Raw genomic sequence first — 22480 nt, 5'->3', positions numbered from 1 at the left:
GGCTACACCCCGTATAAACATGCGGGCCGGTCAAATGCTCCTCTGCCCAGTTTCTCCCCCAATAACACACACGTATAGCCCAGAACGGTGTGTTACACTATAAGTTCATTCCTAGCCATTGCGGTGCAGTCCTAACTGCAAGAGTGGCTTGCCATGGCTGAGCTGGGCACTCTGTGAGGCATGTCTGATCTCTCTCAGACCACTACTTCCACCTAATGTTTTTTTTTAAAAGAAAAATGGGGGAGATGCATGGAGCCATATTGGATTTGGGCCTAGCCGCTTTTTGACTGCATGGTTCAAAGTGACTCTGGGCTGTTTGGCCACAGAGACTCACCCCGAAGATGACTGCCATAAATCTTAAGATTGTTGGATAAAGCCTCTCCCATGAATTTACAGCACAGGAGTATAACATTCAAGGGATGCCTCAGCTCGAGCAGATACCAGTTATCTCCTCAGTCAACACCCAGTGTCTCCACCACCTGACCTCATCGCCTGACTTCTTTGCCTCCAGCTATCACTGCCTATACCCTCATCTCCCCCTCCTTCATATTTCACAAAGGTCACTCCCCCTACCTGAAAGCCTTAAAAGCTGCAATGTTCATCCCAATAAACGAGACCTTGACAACAGAACTTTTGCTTGGTCTCCTTCTTCTCTTCACCCCCATTTTGGCCCACAGGTAGAAAGCCTCTTCGGGACCCTGAATAACTGGGTGCCCGCTGGCGGGGACAAATCTCCATTGTCTCAGGGCATTCACTAATGCCATCCCTCCAAAGATATAGAATATCTACTTCCTCAGCAGCCAGACTTTTGCAGGACCTCTACTGGAAAAGAAAGTCCACTGTTGCTGGCTCTCTACTGTCAGTGCAAATGCACTGATTCATGACATCCAGTGTAACAAGTCCTCCAATGTTGAAGGGTAACCATTGTTGCAGGACGTTCACTGTCATAGGACCTCCATTGTCACAGGACCTCCACTTTTGTAGGACCTCCACTGTCCAAGCAAATGGCAGGATCTCCAGTGTCTCAGGACATTCACTGTTGCAGAGCCTGTAGAGTGGCAGCACCTCCCTTTTTTCTAGACTTCAACTACTCCAAGCTCATCCACACTGTCTCAGGACCTCCAATATTGCAGGACCTCAAATGTCCCAGGACCTAAAGTGACATGGCACTTCCATTTTCCCATCACCTTTACTGTCCCAGAACCTCCACTTTCCCAGGACCTATTCTGTTGCAGAACCTCCAAGGTAGGAATAACTGCACTGTATCAGGATCTCAACTGTTGCAGGATCTCTAAGGTTGTAGGAACACAATAGTCGGTGGAACTACATTGTCCATCACCTTCACTCTTCTAGCACCTCCACTCTCACAGGACCTACACTGTTGTAAGAACTCCAATGTCTGAGCACCTGCACTGTCTCAGGACATCAATTGATCCAGAACCTCCAATGGTGCAGGACCTCCATTGTCTCAGGACATCTACTCTATCACTACCTAAACTTTTGCAGGATCTCTACTGGCACAGGATATCCACTGTTGCTGTTTTTACATTGTCTAAAGACCTCCACTATCAAAGACTTTTAGATGAATTTTTAAAGCTGTAGAACTTCAACTAGCTCCATGAGAAGGTACAGACGTGTCTCAGACTCAATTCATTGGTGAAGCAATATGATGTTGGGGTGGATGAATGTCTTCATTATATTTGCCATGGTCTGGTCTGGTTGGCATCCTTGCTGCTTCTTTCCATGCATTTTGATAACCATTGTAGCTGTACTTCCACTGTCTCAGAACCTGAACTACCCTAAGAACTTCCTTGTCACAGGACATCCAGTGTGGTAGTACCTCGGGTGTAAGGAAACTCCACAGTCTCAGTACCTCCAAACTGCAAGATCTCTACTGGAATCCACTGTCACAGAACTTCAACTATTTCACGGACCTCTACTGTTGCAAGACCTCCTATATCACAACACATCCACTGTTATAAGGACTTACTTTGTCAAAAGACCTCCATTGTCTCAGCCCCTCCACTTTCTCAGGACCTCCAAGTTGCAGGAACTCTACTAGCACAGGTCATTCATTGACACTGGTTTTACACTGTTTCAGTTCCTCAACTGTTATAAGGACCTCCATTGTGGCAGGTCCTTCAGTATCTCAGCACCTTCACAGTCTCAGCAACAACAAATTTCAGGACCTCTACTAGCACAGGATATCCACAGTAGCTATATTTACACTGGTGCAGTACCTCAACTGTAGGACCTCCAGTTTAGGACATCCACACTTTTAGCAGCCAGATTTTTCCAGGACCTCTACTGGCACAATAATTCCTCTGTTGCTGGACCTCCACTGTCAGTGCAATGGCACTGACTCATGACATCCACTGTTGCAAGACCTCCAATGTTGAAGGATGTCCACTGTTACAGGACATTCTCTGACAAAGAAACTCCATTGATGCAGGATCTTCACTTTCACAGTCCTAGCAAACCAACTTTTGCAGAACCTACAGTGTTGGAACAACTGCATTGTATCAGGACATTTACTCTTGCAGGGCCTGAAGTGTGGAAGCACCTCCATTTTTGCCAGATCTCAACTGTCCCAGGCTCATTTCCACTGACTGAGGACCTGCAATAATGCAGGACATCCAATATTTCAGGACCTCAAATGTGCCAGGACCTCCACTGATGAAGGATCTCCAATGATGCAGGATCAAAACAGTCACAGGACCTCTATTGTCCCATCACCTTTACTGTTCCAGCACCTCCACTCTCTCATGACCTACAATGTTGCATAAACTCCAATGTCTGAGCAACTGCACTGTCTCAGGACCTTGATTGTTCCAGAACCTCCAATGGTGCAGGACCTCCACTGTCACCAGATCTCCACTGTCTGAGAACATCCACTCTGTCACCAACTAGACTTTTGTAGAACCTCTAGTGGCACAGCATCTCCATTGTTCCTGATCTGACATTGTCTCAAAACCTCAACTATCACAGTAATTCCACTTTTGTAGAATCTCCATTGTCACAGACCTTCACTGTTACACGACCTCCTCTGTCTAAGACTTCCACTATTGCAGGACTTTCACTGTGCAAGGAACTCCACAGTTGCAGGGCATTCACTCTTGCAGTACTGCATTGTTTGAGGACCTCCACTGTACCAGTCCCATCTCCAATATCTCAGGACCCCCTCTCTTACAGGACCTCTACTGTTGCATGACCTTGAATGTAAAAGGACCTTCACTATCTCAGTAGTTCCACTGTTGCACGAACTACAATGTCTCTCAGTGCCTCCACTGTTGAAGGACCTACAATGTCACGGGTGCTGCACTGTTTTATCAACACCACTATCACTTTTTACAAGGCTTTGCTGGTTATTTATTTTGATGCTTAATGGAGAACGATGTTACTTTTGACAAAATAAGAATTTCTTTTTTCTAGAACTTCTGATTAATTGCCAGATGTGCATGGATCAGTTGCCCCTAGAAGGATGGAAAAGCCCATAGCCCTCTAGACCTCACCTTGTTGGAGCTGTTGTCTTTCAGTGATGATACTGTCCAGGAGAAGGCATGGGGTCAGCAGGACAACTCTAGTCTGGAGTACACATTAGTCAAGTTGAGTCCTTGCTGGGAAGAGGAGAAATCTAGAAGAGGGAGAAGAATTGTGGTGGAAGAAGAATCATACAGTACTTACAAAGTTAAAACAGAAACAATTTTGCAGAAATGCATATCAGAGACAGAGCTAACCAAGACAGAGCAAACTGGGTAGAAAAAAGCACAAAGGTACCTGTCTATGCCCGCCTGCTGCTTATTCTTTGGATGCTGTCTCTAGCCCTCATTTCTCAGGAGAGATACTGTCCTGTCCCAGGAGAGTTTTCTTGCTTGATTGAGCACAGGAACACTGCTTCATTTGGATATTCCTAATTTCTTGGACCATCCCTTGAATCCTCTGAGCCAGCACCTGATGGGGACAGTCTCACCCTCTCCTCAGACAAAGAGAGATAATAGGTTGTCTTCTGTGTTCTCATTGCTGCTTCTGTTCTGCCTGAGGCTGCCTGAGGTTGAATGAAGGCAGAAGACACTCTGGCATGTATGTTTTGTCCAGGTCATCTGTAGTGGCCTGAGGAGAAGGCCAGTTCCAATGGTTCTTCAGAATCCTCTATGACTAGAATATGGACATAGTCATAAATGAGGCCATGGGGGATGACAAGTCCAATGTGCCAATGGTGGGTTGGTTTCCACTCCTCTGCAGTCCAGTCCTAGAGGGAAAGCAGCATAATCATTAAGGGTAGGGAATGGAGCCATTACTGGACTCACTGTCTGAGCCTGGGTGTGAAACCAGGCACCTGGATGGCCTGTCCTTCCAGTAAACAGTTGGATGCCATGATCCGCTTAGACTTTCTTTGATGTAAAGAACCTTTATGTCTTGTGATTTGAATGGAATATGTTGCATTACTTCCAAAATTCCAGGGTATGGCTTGAGAGGTATCATTTCTTCATAGGGATTTGGGAAACACTCCCAATCTTCTTTGAAGCAGGGGTGCATTATCATGTCTATGACTGATATTTCTGGGTTTGACTGTTATTAAATGCTAAGCAGGTCATCTAGCTCTCTTGACACCCCACCGTGGTCAAGATGCACACTTGCCACAACCTGTCTTCTCAGCTCTTATATGAAAATAGAGGTAACTTTTTCAGCTACCATAAAATGTAAGACTCTAACATTCATATGTGGTTCTTTGGACCATCATAAGTATAAGCCAGGAAGAGTTCAGGGGCATCAAAAGTGTTAGCACCGTAGTACAGGTTCAGCACTTGCTCTGGTTTGTCTTGGGTACTAAGGCCAATGTCGATGATTTTGACTTTATTGTTCTTATCCAACATTTTATTTGTTTTCAAGTCCTGTGTTTATTCTGTGCCCCTGACAGTAGATCCAGGCTGCTAATATCTGCATAAGTATTTCCCATGCCTTGTCTTTCACTATGTAGCCATACTTTCAGATACATTTATGAAGACATTGAACCTCACCCAGCTTCATGACAAGGTATCTACTTGTTTTGGTCTCAATTATTGAAGATGATATTGGAGTGGTTAACCACAATTGTCATCATTGCCATGGTCATTATTGGATGGCATAAGTGCTTCTTCCTCACAAGGACTTGGAGGCCACTGTAGGAGGACATCCACTGTCTTAGCACCTGCTTTTTCCCAACACCTCCACTGTACTGACTGTCCAAGCCTATGTTGTGTTGTCTTGCCCCTGAACTTCCTACCTTTGCAGAAGGAAGTAGGATGCCATGGTCTGGTTATAATTTTGTTCATTTGAAGTGTCCTTAGTTTCCAGCACTTGAAATCCTACATATTTCCATTGCTCTTACACTTGCACGGTCTTGCTGAGGGGGATCAGTTGCTCATAGGGATTTGGGAACTGCTTCTAGTCTTAGTTGAACTAGGGTTGCATCATGACCACAGTGACTTTTGGCCTATCACTAAGGTTGACTGTCATTAGGAGGCTAAGTAGGTCCTCCAGCTCTTCTGACACCACAATAGTGACAACACACACTCCTGCTACAACCTGTCTTCTTAGCTCTAGAATGAAGAGAGAGTCAAACGGAAACTTTCTGACGCCCACAAATACATGGAAATTGCACTCATTGATAAGTGGTTATTAGCCCAAATGCTTGAATTACCCTACATGCACAGAACACATGAAACTCAAGACGGATGATCAAAATGCGGATGCTTTACTCCTTTTTTAAAAGGGTAACAAGAATAACCTTGGCAGGGAATAGGGAGGCAAAGATTAAAACAGAGGCAGAAGGAACACCCATTCAGAGCCTGCCCCCCTGTGGCCCATACAAAGAAGTGCAGGCCGACAGGATCTCTCCTGAGAGACACAGCCAGAATACACCAAATACATACGTGGATGCCAGCAGCAAACCACTGAACTGAGAATGGGACCCCCGTTGAAGGAATCACAGAAAGGACTGGAGGAGCTTGAAGGGGCTCGAGACCCCATACGAACAACAATGCCAACCAACCAGAGCTTCCAGGGACTAAGCCACTACCCAAAGACTATACATGGATTGACCCTGAACTCTAACCTCATAGGTAGCAATGAATAGCCTAGTAAGAGCACCAGTGGAAGGGGAAACCCTTGGTCCTGCTAAGACTGAACCCCCAGTGAAAGTGATTGTTGGGGGGAGGGCAGTAATAGGGGGAGGATGGGGAGGGGAACACCCATATAGAAGGGGAGTGGGAGGGGCTAGGGGGATGTTGGCCCGGAAACCGGGAAAGGGAATAACATTCGAAATGTAAATTAGAAATACTCACATTAATAAAGAAAAGAAGGAAAAAAAAGCATCAGATCCTACTACAAAAATCTATATTCAACAAAACGTGAAAATCTGTAGGAAATGAACAATTTCCTAGACAGATACCAGGTACCAAAGTTAAATCAGGAACTGATAAACATTTAAACAACCCCATAACTCGTAAAGAAATAGAAGCAGGCATTAAAGGTCTCCCAACCAAAAAGAGCCCAGGTATAGATGGGTTCAGTGCAGAATTCTATCAGACCTTCATAGAAGACCTCACACCAATACTATCCAAACTATTCCATGAAATTGAAACAGATGGAGCACTACCGAATTCCTTCTGTGAAGCCACAATTACTCTCATACCTAAACCACACAAAGACCCAAGAAAGAAAGAGAACTTCAGACCAAATTCCCTTATGAATATCGATGCAAAAATACTCAATAAAATTCTGGAAAACCAAATCCAAGGGCACATCAAAACAATCATCCACCATTTTCAAGTAGGCTTCATCCCAGGCATGCAGGGATGGTTTAATATACAGAAAACCATCAATGTAATCCACTATATAAACAAGCTGAAAGAACAAAACCACATGATGATTTCATTAGATGATGAGAAAGCATTTGACAAAATTCAACACCCCTTTATGATAAAAGTCCTGGAAAGAATAGGAATTCAAGGCATACCTACACATAATAAAAGCCATATACAGCAAACCAGAAGCTATCATTAAACTAAATGGAGAGAAACTTGAAGCAATCCCAGTAAAATCAGGGACTAGACAAGGCTGCCCACTCTCTCCCTACTTATTCAATATAGTTCTTGAAATTCTAGCCAGAACAATCAGACAGGAGATCAAAGGATGCAGATTGAAAAAGGAGATGTCAAAATATCACTATTTGCTGATGATATAATATATTTAAGTGATCCCAAAAGTTCCATCAGAGAACTACTAAACCTGATAAACAACTTCAGCAAAGTGGGTGGGTTAAAATTAACTCAAACAAATCAGTAGCCTTCCTCTACACAAAAGAGAAACAAGCAGAGAAAGAAATTAGGGAAACCACAACCTTCATAATAGTCCCAAATAATATAAAATAACTCGGTGTGACTTTAACCAAGCAAGTAAAAGATCTGATAAGAACTTCAAGCCTCTGAAGAATGAAATTGAAGAAGATCCCAGAAGATGGAAAGATCTCTCATGCTCATGGATTTGCAGGATTAATATAGTAAAAATGGTCATTTTACCAAAAGCGATCTACAGATTCAATGCAATCCCCATCAAAATAGCAATCCAATGCTTCATAGAGTTAGACAGAACAATTTGCAAATTCATCTGGAATAACAAAAAATCCAGGAGAGTTAAAACTATCCTCAACAATAAAAGGACTTCTGGGGGAATCACTATCCTTGATCTCAAGCTCTATTACAGAGCAATAGTGATAACAACTGCATGGTATTGGTACAGAGACAGACAGATAGACCAATGGAATAGAATTGAAGACCCAGAAATGAACCCACACACCTATGGGCACTTGATTTTTGACAAAGGAGCCAAAACCATCAAATGGAAAAAAGATAGCATTTTCAGCAAATGGTGCTGGTTCAACTAGAGGGCAACATGTAGAAGAATGCAGATCGATCCATTCTTATCACCCTGGACAAAGCTCAAGTCCAAGTGGATCGAGGAACTCCATATCAAACCAGATACACTCAAACTAATAGAAGAAAAATTGGGGAAGAATCTAGAACATATGGGCACTGGAGAAAATTTCCTGAACAAAACACTTATGCTCTAAGATCAAGAATCGACAGATGGGATCTCATAAAACTGCAAAACTTCTCTAAGGCAAAAGACACTGTTGTTAGAACAAAACGACAACCAACAGAGTGGGAAAAGATCTTTACCAATCCTACATCTGATAGAGGGCTTATATCCAAAATATACAAAGAACTCAAGAAGTTAGACCGAAGGGAGACAAATAATCCTATTAAAAAATGGGGCTAAACAAAGAATTCACAGCTGAGGAATGCCAAATGGCTGAGAAACACCTAAAGAAATGTTCAACATCTTTAGTCATAAGGGACATGCAAATCAAAACAACCCTGAGATTTCACCTCACACCAGTGAGAATGGCTAAGATCAAAAACTCAGGTGACAGCAGATGTTGTTGAGGATGTGGAGAAAGAGGAACACTCCTCCATTGTTGGTGGGATTGCAGACTGGTACAACCATTCTGGAAATCAGTCTGGAGGTTCCTCAAATAATCGGACATTGAAATACATGAGGACCCAGCTATACCTCTCTTGGGCATATACCCAAAGGATGCCCCAACATATAACAAAGACACATGCTCCACTATATTCATAGCAGGCTTATTTATAATAGCCAGAAGCTGGAAAGAACCCAGATGCCCTTCAACAGAGGAATGGATACAGAAAATGTGGTACATCTATACCTTGGAATATTACTCAGCTATCAAAATTAATGCCTTTATGATATTCATAGGCAAATGGATGGAACTGGAAAATATCATCCTGAGTGAGGTTACCCAATCACAGAAAAACACACATGGTATGCACTCATTGATACGTGGCTATTAGCCCAAATGCTTGTATTACCCTAGATGCACAGAACACATGAAACTCAAGAAGGATGACCAAAGTGTGAATGATTCACTCTTTCTTTAAAAGGGGAAGAAGAATACCCTTGGGAGGGAATACGGAGGCAAAGTTTAGAACAGAGTTAGAAGGAACACCCATTCAGAGCCTGCCCCACATGTGGCCCATACATAGACAGCCAAAGAAGTCCAGGCCGACAGGAACTGGATCTATATCTTTCCTGAGAGACAGAGCCAGGATACAGCAAATACATAGGCAAATGCCATCGTTAAAGCACTGAACTGAGAACGGGACCCCTGTTGAAAGAATCTTAGAAAGGATTGAAAGAGCTTGAAGGGGCTTGAGACCCCATATGAAAAACAATGCCATCCAACCAGAGCTTCCAGGGACTAAAGCACTATCCAAAGACTATACATGGACTGACCCTGAGTTCCAACCTCATAGGTAGCAATGAATAGCCTAGTAAGAGCACCAGTGGAAGGGGAAGCCCTTGGTCCCACCAGGACTGAACCCTCAGTGAACATGATTGTTGGGGGGAGGGCGGTAATGGGGGGAGGGTGGGGAGGGGAACACCCAATGAGAAGGCGAGTAGGAGGGGCTAGGGAGATGTTGGCCTGGGAAAACAATCGAAATGTAAATAATAAATACTCAAGTTAATAAAGGTGTATAATCAAAATGCATTCTATGTTAGGAATTGTAATGAAATTATATTTATAAAAAAAAAGAATAGAAGGGACTACTAGAAAAAATTTATGCTGGTTAACTGGAACATTGAAATTGGCAATTATTAAGAAGGGACCAACATCACTGTGGTGAAATCTTGGAAGTATTTTCTTAGAGAATAAGAATGCTAGAGATAGCCAAGGTAGCACCTACAGCTAAAGCTGTACTTGGTAATGTGTAAGAATTGACCTGGTGATCCTGGCTTTTCAGGTATGTAGGGGTCATGGAGAGCAGCTGAGGTGTGGCACCATGAGAGGCCATTGAAGACCATTGGTGAAGATGAAACCTCAGCTGCAGTTGAGGACCCAAGATTAAAGGGTCAGGGAAAGGAGCTGAGGCAAGACACCATGAAGAGAACCTCTGAGAGACTATTGGTGAAGCCTACTTGCAGCAGAAAATGCTATATTTGAGATGTCATTACCGTGGCATGATCACTGAGAATACCAGTGGTGGAGTGGAGAAAACCAGATCCTAGAGGTTAGAGGATTCATAGGGCAGAGTTAGAGAAGTGACATAAGCCCTTTGGAGGAGACCAGAAGATCATGTATGGATCCAAGACATTTGATTAAGAAGCTGCGAAGTTGAAGTTGACTTGGAGACTCTAAGGTGTTAAAGAAGCCAGAGCTGTGGGATACTTGCCAAGGAAAGTTGCTAACAGTGAGTGGTCCCAGCCCAGAGGATAAAAGTTTGTATATTCAACAAAGATGAAAAAGGAGTTTTCAGCTGGTTTGCTGTCTTTCTTTGGGGATTGCAGTTCAGAGATTAGATGAAACTCAGAAGGATCTTTGAACTTTAGAGTTTTAACATTGTTGAGACTGCTATAGACTATGGGAACTGTGGAAGACAGACAAGATATTTTATTATAATGTAATGGCCTGGTATGTCCCAGTAGAAAACACTTAGGTTTGAACATGACTAGGGAGCCACGGAGTGGAATGTGATTTGTATACGCTTAGCCCAAGGAGTGGTACTAAGAGGTGTGACCTTGTTGGTGTAGGTGTGTCACTGTGCACATGGGCTTTAAGACCCTGCTGGTTGGAAGGCAGTCATCTCCTGTTTACCTTCAGAACAAGATGTAGAACTCTCAGCTACTCCAATACAATTCTTGCCTAGATGCTGCCATGCTCTCACCTTGTCAATGGACTTTAAATAGTAGATGTGGTCATGGTGCCTGTTCACTGGATAAAACCCTAACTAAAAGGAGGGAATATGATCAAAACATATTGTACAAAATTACTGAACAACTAAAAGTTGAGAGAGAATATATTTTGAAAAATGAGTTTGAGATAATCACTAATATAAAGATGCAAAAATTCTGAGTATTAAAAGTTATCCTAAATATAACTGGAGAACCTACATTAATACTTTATCAATATGTGCTAAATGGTACCATCAAATAAAACACACTGTGAACTATACTGAAAACATTTATTTTTTCCCCCCAGAGTCAATTTGGCAGTGAACTACAGTTATAAATCATGTATGATATTTAATGGCTATGGAGGGCCATTTCAATGAGATGCTGAAGAATTATGACATTTAAATTCCTAAACAAAGTGAACATATTTATTTCTGATTTGAATTTAGACAATTTCATTGGTCAGAATATTATGGAGTCCTGTGGAGAAATTAGAAATATTTCAGTAAATCCTGCATTTACCTGTCTAATTAAAAATCTCATTGTCTGCAAGGAGTACAATTGCAACAGCCAATGGCCTTGCCCTCCAGGGTTACTTTTCTGAATCCAGACATACACCTTTTATTGCACACAAACTGAGGGATCTGAGAAAAATTAAAGAAATGTTATCCAAATCTTAATGTTTTATCAAAAATCATCTTAAATCGAATTTTTGAATGTATTACAATCAATTCCCAGGTATTCATGTAAATACAGAGGATTATTTAGAAAGATTATACCCTGGAGAAACAAATGTGCTTATAGATTTATCAGATAATTATTATCAGAGTGTTGGAGAATATGTAGCCATAATGAGGAATGGGGAAGTTTGAAAAAATAGGTGATAGGGAATATAATATAAAAGACAAATCCTGAGTGATACAATCTTTCTACTTTCTGACTAATGCATTGATCACATTTACTTCCATCATGACTGAGGATCTGCTCTGTCAATTTGATAGGATTTAGATTGGACATAGAAACAGATATGCATATTTCTAGGAAAGATATATAGATAAATTTAACTAAGTTGAAAAGGGACACTTAAATTTTGATGATGTCTCAGAATGAATAGATAGAAGATAGAAGAAAGCAGCATTATTGATGCCTTTTTATATAAAACCTCATAATTTGGAAATTATGTATTTCTAAATATAATGCACACACCGTGAAATTAAGTATAGATTTATAGGAGATAAATATATGCAAGCCAGTAGATTCTCCATATGCACCCAATATAGGTCTCCTTATCTAGAGGCTAAAAAAGCTAGCCCAATTGTTCATGGGATAGACATTTTTTAAGCAAGATTGACAATGGACAAAATTTTTTTCAATGTGGTTGGAATCGAAACATTTTAATTTTCTCCTCAGTTTTACATTTCTCATTGCTCTTACTGTAAATATGGATGTATAGAAACATTATCATTCTGGTTCTTGAGACTGTTTTCACTACTAACCTTGGTAGGGTTCTGTCTGTAATTGAATTTCATATTTTTGGATCATAAATTAAAATATACCATTTTCCATGACTTGCCTTTGGAAATGTTCTTTGATCCTGCAATAAAAAGTAAATTTTATATTGTTTCATGTTATTAATCTGAAATGAAAAGTTTTTCTAAAACACATTGACCCAAGACACATTTGAGAGCTGGAAATATCCTCTTCCAATGTGTTCCTAATATTTGACAGGCAGACACAAAATAATATTCATATGAATAATACTGTGGGTCTTATTAAACACTAAATATTGCCACTAATCTGAAACAAAGAATGAGAACATACAAAACTCTAGTACTACCATTGTGGTATTTTGTATTGGTAATCAAAGAGTAAGGGATCTTAAGACAGAAAACAAGTGTCATTTCTTCAGAAATTAAAATTTTATTAACACAAGCTAAAAGTATTGATTTAATATATGACACACCTCTGAAAATCTTTCTGCCCATTGTATCATAGGCTCAGATAAAGACAACTGTTGGCCCTCAGGAGCATTTCCTGAAAAGGATCCTATTTTCATTTTGCATCCAAGACCCTTTGGTAAATTTCAAAAGTTAAGAATGCCATATTCTGCATTTAATTTCTTTCTCCCACCTAAACTCATGTTGTCTCTCTCATCAATGTCCTTTAAGAGAATGTTTAGCTAAAAGAGATTCATAAATTTATATTAAACTGTGTCCAGATGACTGAAATGAACATATAGTTTTGAATGTGTCTTATTTATCTTAAAGTATGATGCAAAAGTCAAATTAATGAAGTGTCTAATAATGTTAAATAAATGAATGATTTTGTGGGATACCATACTAGCCAGACCTACTTGCTTCCAGATTATCTACAAAGATCAACTATCTAAAATGAACTTGCTGATTTCTAAAGGATAAAAAAAGTGAATTGTTTAGGTATACAATCATTCTAATTATTTCCATTACATATCTACTCATTTATTGCTGTTATAAGAAATTTACAGAAAAAATTATTGAATTTTAATTGCAACTTTTAATATGAGAATATTGTATATCTAGCTATTGATGACATGATATTTGTTTTGACTAATACCATATCCTCCTGTACTCTTTCATTCCATTTATCACAAACACACACTGGAAACTGTCTTGACCTTGAAATGAGTTTCAAATGCAAACATTCCTAAGATTATGGACAACATGAATATAATTTTATAATACCCAACTTTTTAATTGCAAATCTCACATATAAAGGTGCTGAAGATACAATAGAGTAGAGTGGCTATTACCTGCCAGGGGAAGAAGGTCATCACTTCCCCATTTTCATGTGGTTGTATTTGTACTCGTTGAAGACTCATCTGATGGAGACTGTGAGCCACAGCATACACAGCATTGTAGATATTGTTGCTTTTTTCACTGATTGCCGTGTCCAATATATGACGAGGTAATACATCCAGAGACGCATTGGATTGACAGTTAGCCAATAGTTGACAGTCAATATCAGAAAATGAACACTTTAAGAACAAATGCCATAACTTAGGAAGGTAAATGTCTTCTGGATATTTGTAAGGATTAACTGTTTGAATAAACTTAGTAAGTTCAAAACTCTCTTTATAATGGTGTGTAAAAATAAGACTACCATGAAATGAGTCAAGCATGAAATAATCAGCATAGTCAGTAATATGAGGTTCAATGTTCATGACCCAGACTCTCCATGTCAGCAATCTTTGCCCAATATTTTGCATTATACCTATGATGGAATCAATGTCACCATAAATAATTATGACATTTGTCTCATCCATATTTTCCCAGAATTTGTTAAAATATCTAGTCCACATGACTGGGATTATTTTCACAAAAGCTATGCAGACTCCTTTTCTCCCCATATCTTCTCTGAACTCTGATAATATTTTGTTCCCTTTGTGGTCATCTGGAAGGATGAGACCAACCCAGGACCACCTAAAATGAGCCATCAGAGATACAATGCGAAGGGAAAGAGATGTGTACTTTGGGGCCATCTGATACAGAGAAGAATATTGACCACAGTCACTTAAGATGGGATCATAATGTCCAAAAGAAAGCTGAACCAAGTAAGAGGAAGAATATTAACAAGGAGCAAAATTTCATTCCTGAAGCAACAAATTACAATGGGGGGAAAGGTAGTTTTATCTCAATTTTAAAGAATAATTACATTTATATAAGTTACAGAATTTCCTGCCCAGCATGTGAGTTTCAAAAAACCTGAATTTAAGAGGAATCTTGATTCATATTAAAGTGTTTTGGTACTTCTTTGATGTTGAATAATTTGAAAGCTCTTCTTGTAGTTTTAAAAACACCTATAATATGAACAAAGAGACCTTACTCCCAGTTCCACATTCCAAATTTTCTTACCTGAGGAAATTTAAAGAGTTGAAGTAATTTTCCAATTTGGGCAGATGTTGTCCATGATGTCCCTGTGAGTGCAGCAGTAAAAATTCTTTTGTTAAAATTATAATTTGGTAAAATCTTTTTCTGTCCTTGATCTGTGATCCAAATACAAACATTCATAAGTGTTTCCTTTTCAGTGAATCTGACATTGTAGAAATCAAATCCAAGAGATATATTAGGAAAAAGATTGGGGTTCCCATTTATCTCCTCAATGGCCAATACCAAAGCCAGAATATACTGGTAGTTCTTAAAATTATACCTGTATAAATGACAAAATAGCACCAAACACAAAAGGAATGCAACATGGAACACATATCAAGTATAGTAAACTTTATACTACATCTTTGTTTCCATAAATTTTGCAGTTTAATTTTTTCACAGTGTATAGGTGGAACTACATTTTGTAAATATGTTAATATTTGGCAAGATCATTTAATATCACTACATATTATTTATAGTTCCTCAAAACAGACTTTATTTATAATCTATTAGATTATACTATGAAGATCAGTCTACCTACTATGAATCACTTTTTCACAAAATTACAGATCTTCTATTATGTTAATTTATCATATATTATCAAACCAATCAGATTTTAGAATCACTATGCTTACTAAATAATATTACAAATGAAATACATTTCTTATGGGTAACAGTTACAATAACTCTGATATTATTTTTCTAAGTATGGCATCTGAAAGTGCTAGTGGATAATAAATGAGCTTAGAACTTAGTCCATATAATCACTGGATTATAGGCATGAACTCACATTCTTTTTTAAAATATTACCTCAGGTCATCACTCTTTTATTTTGAATGCTTTTTAATGAAAAGCAGAAAAATACTGAGTAAATAAAATGATATTATTCAACGGAAAAGAATTGGTAAGACTATTTAATTTGGGGAATAGAATAGCTAACATTTTTTCATTGATAAATACTGTATATTCAAATAAACACACAGACATATATAAATATATATATTTGAAGATATAAATGATTTTTGACAATTCCCTATGCATGAGTCAATAGAATAACTTTTATGTATTGCATTCTAAAGAGAGCAAAGGAGCTCAATATAATCAATCTCAGAGCAAAGAAAAAATGAAATTTTAATAAGACAAACTTTATATTTCTATATTGAATACCTGATTTTGAGAGAAAGTGGAATAAAATAAATATATTTTGAAATGACACCTATTTTTATTATTTTTCTCGACATTGTGACTTAACTACATCATTTCTCCTTTCTTTTGGTCTATGTAAAACCTTATGAATCTCCCTTTATCTTTCTTAATTCATGGACTATTCCTTATCAATAGCCAAGAATGACATAAACTTATACACATGCAAACACACATGCATGTGCATGCGCGTGCGTGCGCGCGCGCGCACACACTCTCTCTCTCTCTCTCTCTCTCTCTCTCTCTCTCTCTCTCTCTCTCTCTCTCTCTAACTAGGGTATTCTTTGAAGTAGTCCTATGAAGATGTAATATTCTTACAAGGGAAAGATTACACAAAATGTTATGCACCACAAAATGAAGTCCATATAGCAGTAAAATTACACAGGCTGAATAGGTTTTTAAAGACTGAAAAGAATCTCCTTAGAGGTTTCAGAAAAATACCAACTGATACTGAGCTTTCGAATTGAATACCTGCCTAGTGAAAAATAAAAGTGATAATGATGTATGTTAATCAGGCTAGGAGCAAAGATACATGATGGAGAGCAGCCATATGATAGGAAAGCTAGATTTAAATAACTTAAATAACTGCTACTCTCAGCATCACAAAGAACTCTTAGGTTCTGCAAAACATCCAAAGAAAGAACCAGAGAAAAGGAAAGAGAAGTTAATACTAAGGATTATGGGCACACCCAAGAAAACAAAGCAATAGAATGAAAAAAATATTGTTCTCTGATTCTTTTGTTAAAATTTCTTACCTTAGAGTGATTTTTAATCTTGTTTCTCAGATAATTCATCAAAATTATGATTAATATACATAAAGTACCTACATGTTTTTAGATGTTACTCAGATTACTGGGATTTGAGCCATGTGAAAATGTTAAGAAAGTGGGAACCTAGTTCAATATTACAATATAAGATTGAATGTACTCAAAAACAGCAATTCTGATGAATCAGAAATAATATTCCAAGAAATATGATAGTTACAATAAAATACCATGCAAATCACTTGGAAACATCAAACATCTATGAAATGACTGCATAATTTTTTACAGCATAAAAATTTTTGAGCATCTTAGAAAATATTCTCTATTTACTTATGTAATTGCAGTGAAACAAAGTACAATATTACATTATTTAATTTTATTATTTGAGAATGGAATTAATTTTATAGAAAATCAGTCTATACATGTCTGAACTATTACTGAATGTGAATATTTTAAATGTATGCACATATTTATCTCTATAAGATGAATGTCTAATCCTTAGCATGCTGAAAAAGAAGAGACACCTGTTCTTACTTCAGTGAGATTTTCTAAACATCCTTAGGGAAGAAAGTTTGCTATATATTTTATGAGCTTGCTGTGTTGGTATTTCTGGTTTTGCTCAAAAATATCTGTCCATATTGTATTTTACTTACAAAACACACTGATAAAAAGCTAACGAACAAGACCTGAGTGCAAAAGAAAAGCCTAAACTGAGAATGGATGAAGGGAAGTGGAAGTAACAGGGAAAACAACAAGGAAAGGGTTTTCTAATTAACATAAATTAAAGGAAGGCCATGAATGATTTTTGTGAACACTCATCATACAGTCTATCTCTATGAACTGAAAAATTATACTGCTGAAATTCAAAGAGGATATCAATGTTAAAGTCAATTCAGAATCAAAATATAGCTTAGTTTAGCACCACATTCACTCAAAATATTTGTAAAATTGGCAATGCAGTGTTTTATAGATTTTTCATTTTTCAAAGAAATATAATCTTCATTTGGATTAGTTATAATCCATTTATCTATGGAATATTTATAACTAAAAATTTCTGCATTTAAAATGATAAATGTTCGTATATTATCAGGGAATAAATATTGAAAAACTCTAGCTGTAATCTAGCTTTCTGTAATTTGAGCAATGGATATAAAATGTCAAATATGAAGAAAATATACCATAACATAAAATATTTTAAAACAACTTTCCAGATAATAATTTTATTTATTATGAACAATTGATGATGATGGTATATAGGTACTACTAAGAGATATGTTCTTGTGATGTGTCAACTTTATAGAAATAGAATAAATGTACATGGTTGATTAAAACCATTTGGACATATAAGTTTACACCCATATTTTAATTGATGTGAGGGAAAATAATTTACTCTCATAAAAATATAGAGGACATCTTCAGTTCTATCTGGAATCATATTAGAAAGATTAATGAAGTGACTGAATGTATTGTCTAATATATTGGCTTAACAACTGTAGGATCCTCATACTGGATTAGAGGACCTGAGTGATCTTAATATACTCATTATAGGATGAGAAAATTTGTCCTTACAGTTTTTCTTTCACCTGAAAATGTGAGATGTATCAAAGTGTGTCCACACACAAAGATGTTTATATTATAGTAAATTTGAGAAGACTATACTATTAATGTGACAATCAAGAAAGCCAATTTCTTCTTAAAATCCTTCTATGTTCAACAGGAAATTCTACACAATAAATATTCACTTCTTACACTTCCTATATGATAGATTAAAACCTTTAGAAAAGGTTACTTTTAAAAACTAACATATCAGAACATAATGACAGCTCACTTATTCTTTTGTAAATGTAATAATCTCAAGGAGAATATTTATGCTTGCAAACATATAATGAATAAGAATCACAGAGAAAGATAGGAATTTATCCCTTTAAAATGCATAGAAAAGTTTCAAACAAATAGGTAAAGAATTTAGTAGGAATGACAAAAGAATGTTTTCAGCTTCCAGAGACTAAACCACTACTGTAAGACTATACATGGACTGATTCCAACTCCATATGTAGCAGGGCATGGCCCTGTTGATCACCAATGGAAGGAGATGCCCTTGGGCCTGCCAAGCTTGGTCCCCGGTGTAAGGGAATGCCAGGGGGCATTAAGGGGTGGTGGACAGGGAGGGGAACACCATTATAGAAGAAAAGCAAGGGGAGGGAATAAGGGAGTTGTGGACAGGAAACCAGGAAAGGGAATAACATTTGAAATATAAATAAAGAAATATCCAATTAAAAAAAAGAATGTTTTCATCTTTGCAGTATGTATGCCTATTAGTGATCAATTCTATAGGAAGATTATGCTTAGAGAATGAAGTGTATGAGATAATATTGTTAACTATAAAAATTCAATAAATTTCTATCATAATTTTTTTCTGACAAGTTAAATATTTGTGACAAGGAAAGTACTTTTACTTTTAATGAACAAGCCAGACACTAATACTCGCAGCACAAAAACTATAGTCTTTGCAGAGAGTGGCTTGATACTGCACACTATAATGGAAGAACATGTCAATGCATTTTCATGCCTGAAATTGCTGAGTGTAAAGGACACAGAGATAGTGAAGTTATAAGAAGCATTAATTATGATGAAATAGAAGAGACAAAAAACTGAAATTTCCCTATCTGCTAAGCATTTGAGAAAATTGTGTTTTTCTGAGATAATTTATGATTCGCCAAAATAAATGGAGATAAATAAATACTGAATATCAATCATTTTACCTAAAAATCAAATTTTCCATAATCATATTTGTTGTTTTAAATTTTCAAAATAAATCCCTCAGAATAACATAGTGTTCAGTATGCATTCATAAATAAACTTCCCTTCTCCTCCACTATGTTTGATAAAATTCTTAATATTTCACTATGATTTTACCAAATATATAATATTGTCATACTGAGTGTAATTTATCTTCACACTTGTATTTCTTTTGGTTATTTTTAACTTGTTAACTCCCAAAAGGTTTTGTTATGCTTTTCAGGGAATTTCTAAGTCTTAATGTTCTATTTCAGTGCCCCACTTTCTGTATAAATACGTATATAAGATGGTCTTCATGGAATTGGAAGGTTTGGTTGAGATAAATACATCTTATCTCCTTTTTTGGGAAACATACAGGAGTAGTTCTGTTTAATTTGTAAAGACCTGTCTGACACTATCTATCTATCTGGAATATTTCATACAAGATAAAACAGCCAAAAGTTGACCCCCTCATATTCCTGATGTCTGGGTAAATACAGCCATAAAATTGAAAATACTGCAAAAAAGCATAAATCGGTAAACACTGGGAACTGGAAAAAAATTATATCCACAAACACTTATAAGAAAACGTGAGATAGATGAAATGTGTGTGCAGCACAAAGGTATTCACAACTTCTAATTGTGATACAGTATTTGAAATTAGCTGTATGTAGCAAAAACACAGCCTCTTCAATCAAGCAGTATAACAAATACTCAGGACTTACTGCCTTTAGTGAAATAGTCACAAGAACACACCTGGAATATGAGCAACAAGGTCAGGATGCAATTAATTTATCCTCTTTTCAGACCATAATATTGAAAATTATTTTGACATTGTGGTATAACAGCAATTGCAAAGAAGAGGTTTACCTTATTTATCAAATGATGAAACTAAAATGAAAAAACACCAAATTAACATTTATTTCCACCTGAGAGAGGAAAAGAGACAAAAATGATAATAACTTTAAAAAATAGATTTTAGAATATTTATGAATTGTTACATTAAAAGTAAATCAACATATTAGTACATTTTGATACCACACTCATTAATTTATAAGAATTCTAAACATTAAAAATCAATAATTGTACTTACTGTAAATAATTGTCCATATATTGGTATGGTAGAGTTTTATGTGGAACTTTGTTTGGAGAATAGTAAGTATGGATAGGAAAAAATGCACCTATCACATCTCCTTCATAGTGAAAATCTTCAGGGATTATGTAAAAGCACAGGCTGATATCCACAGTGACAAAGGAAGAGACAAATTTGGGAATCTGTAAGAACAAGGAAACAAAGATCTAGTAAAACATCTTGTTGATACATTGGTTCACTTGATGCAGACCTGGCACTGCCTAATACACATATGCTGAGGTCATGTTTTATGACTATGATTGTTTTTAACTTTGTCCATTAGTGAGGCTGTCACACTAATCATTCCAAAATTTTTCTGTTGCCTCCTTCCCTTCTATTGGGAATTTTTAAACTATTTTTTGGGGGCTCTACACCTGAGGCCCTCTATTTAAATAAAAAATCTAGAGTATAAATTTGCTTGTATTTACTAGGCAAAGGCACTATGGTTTCAGCCAATGTTACAAATATCAAGAGATCAGAGTTGATCTCCTCTTGGGGTGAATTGGCTAAAAATATGACGCAAGAAACTTTTTACATGAAAACAATATAGGCTGCTCACCACATGTTATATCAGAATAGCCCAATTACATGAAAAAGGAAAGGACCAAAATGAAAACATTGCAGGTATATCCACTCAAGGTTAATATATTCCAAGGTTTTTGAGAGGTCTTATTTGTGGCTTAACAGTAAAGCCTCAGAGAAAACTGTATAATATTGTTGATATTTTTGCTAGGGCAGTTTCTCAGCTAACATTCTGGTCCTGACTCACTTGCCACTGTATTTCTACCAAGTGGTTCTCATTTGGCTTACCTCACTGCTCTGTTGCTCTTCTCCCATAATTCATCATCCATATTCTACATTACTGCATTCCTACTGTATTTCTGCATTCCTACCTTCTTTCTGCATTCTGTGACATTTAAAAGACATCTTTTTTTGGCCCAATTGATAAAATATAATTCCCCACCTAAACATACAAAGTCCAGTACCATCCATCCCTTAAGAACATTAACTACAACCTGTAAATACACAGAGCAGAATCTTAATGTCACCTGCCATGGCTTCTCCCTTTTACACACACACACACACACACACACACACACACACACACACACACACACACACACACACACATACACACACACAAACAGGTAGTGTGAGAGTAGCATTGCCCAGTAATATTGCCTTTTGGAGTATTCCACAGAAGTTTTCATTTTAACATTTTAACATGGTAATCTCAGAAAATTATGTCTTTTTTTGTGTGTGTGGCAGACAAGGAAGTCACAAACATTTATATAAAGAAAGCAGTAATTGTGTTACAGAAATGACAACGCCATATATCTTGTCAGCAAATAAAATGCCGGCACAAAAATTTACAAGTTTTAATACAGGGTCACATATTCATAGTCAATTGACACCACAATTGTAAGCAAAGGATAAACCAACATCTCCTCTTTTATTCTGAAAAGGGTCATTATCTTTCATATTAGGATACTATATACAATTATAAAATTTTGAGAAATATGAGAATAGGAATTATATTTCCAATATCCAGTTCATTTATATTTCACAATTTTGAAAATGTACTTTTACTATCTTATCTTAATGTATGATTTGTAGAGTATGGGTTTTTTTTTTTTTTTTTGCCAGAAGAGAACATTGGAATGTGCTTTTTAACTTTAAACGTAGAAGACAACTAAAAGAAATTTAAGATTTTGAGTTTTTTATTGTTTGTTTTTTATTTACCTTTCACTGCTCAGGTTTACCATTCATATACACCCCATTCCAATCCCCCACCCCCTTTTTGTATGGGGGTGTTCCCACACCCAACTACATACCCCTTCCTGCCTCCCCACCCTGACATTCTCCTACACTGGGGGGGGGGTGGATGGTCCAGCTTGTCATGA

The 22480-nt window shown here is 37.3% G+C and overlaps 1 pseudogene; it reads right to left on the bottom strand.

Moving 5' to 3' along the window:
- Positions 1 to 11320: 11320 nt before the first annotated feature.
- On the bottom strand, positions 11321 to 20755 carry LOC134484158 (vomeronasal type-2 receptor 116-like; annotated as a pseudogene).
- Between the last annotated feature and the right edge of the window lie 1725 nt (positions 20756 to 22480).

Source organism: Rattus norvegicus, chromosome 1 (genome assembly GCF_021556685.1).
Source record: "Rattus norvegicus strain SHRSP/BbbUtx chromosome 1, alternate assembly SHRSP_T2T, whole genome shotgun sequence".
Classification (NCBI taxonomy): domain Eukaryota; kingdom Metazoa; phylum Chordata; class Mammalia; order Rodentia; family Muridae; genus Rattus; species Rattus norvegicus.
The sequence above is the reverse complement of the archived record's forward strand: the minus strand, read 5'-3'. Positions and strand labels throughout refer to the sequence as shown.